Raw genomic sequence first — 6,774 nt, 5'->3', positions numbered from 1 at the left:
ACAAAGGAACAAGCCACTAGAGAAACTTCTCACCACCACCAAATCCTCAGGTCTATTGGAAGGCAAGATCCTATCTCCATGAATCCTCTGACCAAAAGTCTCTGAGTCCTCCACCGAAAGAGCCTTGCAGCCGAAAGTTTTCTAGTTCCTGTCTCCTCACACCTTATACACCTTTCTCCACCCAGCCATATTACTTCCTTCCTAGTGCTGGGATTAATGGCATGTGTGCTTTCCAAATACTGGTAGCAAAGGCATGAGATCTCAAGTGCTGGAATTAAAGGTGTGTGCTACCACTGCCTGGCTCTGTTTCTCCCCTAGACGGAATCAATCTCATGTAGTCCAGGGTGGCTTTGAACTCACAGAGATCCAGATGGATCACTGCCTCCAGAGTGCTAGGATTAAAGGTGTGTGCCACCACTGCCTGGCTCTGTGTTTAATCTAGTGGCTGACTCTGTCCTCTGCTCTTCAGGCAAATTTTATTAGAGTACAACAAATATCACCACAGATGGTCCTGTTCCTTCCTCTGTTGTCCATGTGTCTCTACAGCCAGGGGTGAGGCGGGTGCAGCGGCCATCTTGTCAACCCCATAGAAAGCTGAGTGAAACTGGGAGTTTTAAACTCTGAGATGTGGGTAAGCATATTAAATTAGTTTCTTTCTTTCTTTTTTTAATTTGTGGTTAGAGGACTAGACTTTATTTAAAACAACAACAACAAAACATTTCTGGAATACGTACTTTGTAAGTATAAAATTAAGCCCTATAGTAATAATTAAGCTTTCATCTAAAATAAATACTACATTCTTTTGAGGGGTAACAAATAGATGAAGATGTTTGGGGCTAAAAACCTACCACTTGCAATATTTTCAGTTCCAAATGAGTTTCAAGCAATATAGGCTAGTCTGCTATTATAAATTATTGCTGAGTGTTACAACTGATCCCATTTCTTCCCACATAATTTATTTGCTCCCTATGACTGCAGACTGAGAAAGCAAGGAAGCAATGGCATCTTTCTCTTAGATTTTACTAAGGAAAAAAAAAATCAGACTTTTGGCCTGAGGCCATGTCTAGGGAAAATGAATTTCAGAGCAGGTAGTTCCTTGGAGTGCATTCATATCAGCCCTCATTCAAACAACTTAATACATGGAGAGATAAATTGGTATAAATTCCACAATGGAGAATGCTTTCCAGTCAGGACATTTTAACATGAAAACATTTCTTTCCAGTCTTTTTAGTATGTTATTAATATAATAGAATATAATAGAGTGCTGGCTATTACCTGAAATCCCTCAAAAACGCTAATTAAATAAACCTGTAGAAAATATTAGGTATGAATTTAACTTCAAAGATGATTCTTTGTTTAATTCCTGGGATGGTGGAGCAATTACTATAGTGTCCAACTGAGGTATGTGCCTGGTATTGTAATATTTTATACTGGGAAGTTCAATACACAGAAGTACAAGAAGTAAGAATACACAACACAGCATGCCCACTGTGCGTTCAAGAAATTGAACATTGTTACAATAGACGCCCCAACCTCCCGCTCCCAGCCACTAACATTCCTTCCTCCAAATTTAACCTCTTCCTTTTTACGGTTTGGATTTGGAATCATTGGGTTTGTGTTCTTTGTTTCAGTTTTCACTCAACAAAATATTTGCAAGATTTATCTGTGATGCTGTGTGTTTGCATACTGGCAGCATTATAAGTAGTATAATTAAGAAGGCCCAGCCCATTGTGGTTGGGGCCACCCCTGAGCTAGTGGTCCTGGGTGCTATAAGAAAACGTGCTGAACAAGCCGTTGGGAGCAAGCCCACAAGCAGCTCCCCTCCATGGCCTCTGCATCATATCCTGCCTCCAGGTTCCTACCTCGACTTCCCTCAGTGGTGGACTGTGATAAGAATTGTAAGCTGAAAATAAACCCTTTCCTCCCCAAGTTGCTTTTGGTCCCAGTGTTTTATCACAGCAATGAAAACTCTAAGACAATATGGTTCAACTGATCAATCATTTTATGTTTAGTGCTACTTTTCTCTGTGTAGGAGACAGTTTCTGAGGTCCTTTCTTTCTACCCAACAAATAAAAAGCTGTAAGAGAATATTCTTCCCATTCTTAAGACGACAGCAAACCCAGACAGGCAATCAAGATACAGCACTGTGTGAGTCCTTCAGACACTGATTACAAAACCATTGAGGAGATGTAAGACTGTGTGTCCATGTGACACTTTAGGTGGCTCACCATCCAGCTGGGCAAACAAAACAGCACAAAAACAAAACAACCAGCTCCTATTTCACTAAGCTCCTAAAAGACGAATTTGGACATTTAGGCTAGCACATCTGCACATCTGTTTAGGAGGATTAGGCAACACCGACACTAAGGTACCACAGACGCTGGTGGATCATACGTTGGTCCTGCAATATTCTTCATGGGTGTCCCTTGGATGCTCTTGAGAAAGACAAGATGGGGAAGAGACCAAAGAAAGCTCCCTTCCGTAGGTAGAAGGCAACCAGTTGTGACCCCAACACCACCTATTTCCCCAGTCCCTCATCTCCTACAACCTCAAGCCCTCAAGACGTTAGAATGGACACCAGAGCTTTCCCTGAACATCCGCATGCAAAGCCGTGTGTTCAATCCCAGTACCAGGGGAAAAATACAACCATGGAATCTGGAGTGTCCACAAAACGTCACTCCTAACATCCAGTGTACACTAAAAAGAACTAGACTAGCAATAAAAAGGAAAGGTGGCCAAAGTCCAGAAATCCAAGCAGCCAAGGTGTGAAATGACCCAGATGTCTGACTTAGCAGACAGATAGTTTAAAGTAGCTACCATAAATAGTTCAAAGACCTTATAGTTAAAGGAAAATGCAATCTTAATTGGTAAATAAGGACTTTTAGCAGAGAAAGTATGGAAGTGACTAAAAAACAGAAACAGTATTTTTAGAACTGAAAAACATAAAACTAAAATTAAAATATATCTGGGTGGTTACAAGAGTGTATTTATAGGATGCAGAAGAAAACTCAATAAACTTGAAGACAGCTCAATAAAAATGTAATCTGAGGATTAGCAAGAAGAAAGGGTGAAGGAAAGGAACAAGGATCTGCAGAATGTCTCAGATCATCCACAGTGGTTGAGTTCCAGAAGAGTCTAAAAAATTAATTACAAAAAAAAGCCCATTTAGGATATGATAGCTCAGTGAATACCACATGTGATTCACTCTCCCCAGGAAGAGTCCTTTACGGTGGGAGAGGCATGGAAGCTGGAGCAGGAAGCTTAGCAATCACACCTTTAATGGCAGCTGGAAATAGCAAGCAAGGGTCATGGAAGTTGGCTCCAGGGCCCTTCTTCCAGCAAGGCTGCACCTCTCCACAGCCTCCCCAAAGAGTGTCACACAAACTGCAGACCAAGTATTCAGTACACGAGCCCATATGGGACACCACAGTAGTCACATGAATGCATGCATTCATCCTAATAACAAATTGACAGAGCACTGAGAATGTGTGGATATGACCACATGCCAATTAAACCTCAGGAAGGATTTTTTTTTTTGAAACACCACAGTTTTAAGAGACTTCTACATTGCTAGTGAGATGTTAAATCGTTCAACTTTGGATAGAGTTAATTTCTTATAAAGCTAAACAGATACTTAGCCTATGATCTATCAGTTTTTACTTCTGGACATTTTTACAACAGAAATGAAAACATAGGTCCACAAAAACCTCACACACACATCTTCATAGTAATTTTATTCATAATCATAAAAATGGCAAAGCATCTAAACAACTTGCTGAGTAGATACAGAAATCATGGCCTATTCAACCAACAGAGCGCCACATAACAATAAAAGAGAACGAACAATCACAACTACAAGCAACGAATCTCAAAAGCATTAGAATGGACTGCATAATACCATTTATATGAAGTTTTAGGATAAGTGAAGTTAACCCATAGCGAGAGAAAGCTTCTCAGTGGTGGCAGGGGTACAGGGTGGGAAAGCAGGCATAGACTGTACATGAAGGAATAGCAACATGGTTTCTAAGAGTCACATTGTTCTACACCTAAACGACCATGGCGGTTGTGTTCTTACGTATATTTATCAAAATGCACTGAACAGTAAGAGACTTGAAATGATTTTAATTGTGCATTACCAGGAAAGGCACTTAAAACATGTTTTCATGTTGTTTGTAAGTTTTTGGCCTACTCTCTTAAGGCTGGAATGCCATTAGTTGAGATGCAGAAGTCAAGGATAGCAGATTTGAGGCCAAAGTTGGGGAATCCAGTTTCCCCTGCATCAGGATACAGGCCTCTCTCTGCGAGTCTCCTTCAAGCACCACAGTGCCTGGAATTAATCAGCCAATCGCAGGGGCCCAGTTTGTGTGCTTTCCTGTCTTTGCTTCCAAGGAGCAAGGGGCGTCATTAGTCTTGTTCACTTTGCCCCTAGCCTTGGAGCTCTGTCCCTTCCAGAGTGTCCTAGAAGGTGACCGGGGCACAGGAACTTTTTCTGGAGGTGGGCAATGCCTTTGATTAGGACAGATTTCTCTCAGAGGCCAGTTCCTGAGGCCCAAGAGGTGCACTGATAAACATTGGAGCCCTAGAAGGTAGAGGTGAAAGCCCACTGAGCGTCCTGCAGCCGCTGAATACTGCAGTCTATGGATCGTGGGGAGGCTGACAGCGCCTGGGTGAGAGGGGTTCCGTGATGCAGCCAGACCACCCTGCCCATACTGTCGCGGGGCCTGGGGAAATCATACTCGCCCACAGGGCCGAGGGTGCTTGGGTGGGGAGTCTGGAATGTCAGAGTGTGGCGGTGGGTTTGAGGGGTGCCCTTCTCAGCGAGCTTCCTGGCGGCAGGAACATCCTCTCAGCAGGCTAGACGCGGTGACCCCCTGGGTGGCGCTACTTCATCACGGCCCAGTTGAGCGGCGCCCCCTGGTGGCGGACTGAGATTGCAGGGACCGGGAGCGCTGGTCATGCTGCAAGAACACGGCCGGGACACCGCTCTCTGCCTAGGAACCAGATCTGCTCCCCCGTCATTAAACAGCGTGGTAATTGCACCTCACGATTCACGCAGAAAGTACGGAGGGCGTTTTCTGATCTTTTAACCTACTCTCGACTTCTGGAGCCTTTCTGGAATTCCGATTGCATTTTCCCAGGACAAGCCCAGTGGAGAGCCCTCTTGTTATTTCGAGTGCCCGTTCCCTGTAAGATGGTATTTGTGAGGGGTAAGAACATTCAGTCTAATGTTTGTCCTATCTGAGACCTCTGAGGTCACTTGGAGATTTGGATGCTGTGCACACTTTAGATGATGTACTGAGAGACCCACAGTGCAAAGAGAAGGACTTTGAGGTCACATAAGGAACTGGAACAGAGGACCTGTTAAAATAAGCTGCCCCACTGTACACTGAGTCTGTCTCTATGACTTCCAATTACAGCCCTGCCTGGGGCTCCAGCTCCCACCTGGAGAGCAAGAAGATATGAGGGAAAAGGGGGAGGGGGAGCCAGCTCTGGCTGCCGCAAAGGAGGGAGGCTCCCCCAGGAGTAACCCCGGACTGCTTGAGAGGGTGACTTTTCTGCTCTCTGGGGTATACCCCTGGGGCCGTACTTTGAGCTAGACACCATTCTGAGCTAGGAATGCCCTCCTGGGACTGTTTGACTTGCCTCTAAGGCCATCCCTCAGGTTTTGAATGGGCAGAGAACAGGGCTGGCTCCAGTCTTCATGGCTTGCTGTAAGCCAGCCCTGAAGGATTGCTAAGAAGCTGCTAAGACACTACCCCTCTCCTGGCCTGACCGCTGTTCTTCAGGTGCCCCTGACCAGTGAGTTCTCAGAATGTGCCCAAGTTTGCACGCCGTCCTACCTTTGTTCACAACTTCATTGTCCCCTCTGCTTACACTTTTGACCCTTGTAATCAGCTCTAGTCCCTTTTCTGGTTTCTCACCTGAATTCAGAGCACTTGGTTCTTTGCTCCTTGCTCAAGGTATACACTCTGCAACGCCAAGGAATGTGTCACGTCTGGTCCTTGCACACACCAGCTACTAAACAAAGCATGACTGACAGCTGGAAGGGACCTCATTTATCTATGTGTGGGATGTGATGGTCACGCTGGCCTCACTGTTCAGTGAGAAGCTCTGGAGAGACTCCTCCCCTCTGGGGGGCATGCTCAATTGGCCATCCTCCCTCCAGCTCCTCAGCCTTCTCATCCTTTGCCTAGGTCTCTGTCAATTAAAGAGAGCCCTTTTCTGACCCTGCATCTCTCCCAGCCTTTGATCCATCATCTCTGCCTCTTCTGAGCCCACCTTCCTCCCCACTTTCCTCCCTAAGTCAGCCCTGGCCCTGCCTAGGCATCATCTTTTCCTGTCTGGGGACCCACTGTGGATGCTTCCTCTCCTGGGATTTCCTGGCTGGACTCATTCCTCTTCCAACAGTCTGGCAAGGCTAGTTGAAGGGTCTCAGTGAGCATATTGGTTCACCTAGAATCACTGCCCATGGTGGAAGATTCTAGCACTTGTCCAAATCTGCCCCCTCGCCTCTCTGAGCCCAGAGGATTCCATTTCACCACCTATACATCAGTTAGAAATGGCCATGCAACTAGTTCTGGCCAAGAGCCTGGGAACAGAAAGACTCTACACCTTTTGGCCGAAACACTTGCTTACCAAGGCGAGACCTTCTTAGCTTTCTTCCCTGCCTCATTAATTGTGGATGATGAAACAGAGGTGTCTCAAGTCCAAATAGTTGGCATACTGAGCTACCCTTGGAAGCCACACTGCCCTATAGAGTCACCCAGACAAGCC

The sequence above is a fragment of the Peromyscus californicus genome, unplaced genomic scaffold, assembly GCF_007827085.1.
Source record: "Peromyscus californicus insignis strain IS unplaced genomic scaffold, ASM782708v3 Scaffold_11__1_contigs__length_118956290, whole genome shotgun sequence".
NCBI classification, from domain to species: Eukaryota; Metazoa; Chordata; class Mammalia; order Rodentia; family Cricetidae; genus Peromyscus; species Peromyscus californicus.
The sequence above is the reverse complement of the archived record's forward strand: the minus strand, read 5'-3'. Positions refer to the sequence as shown.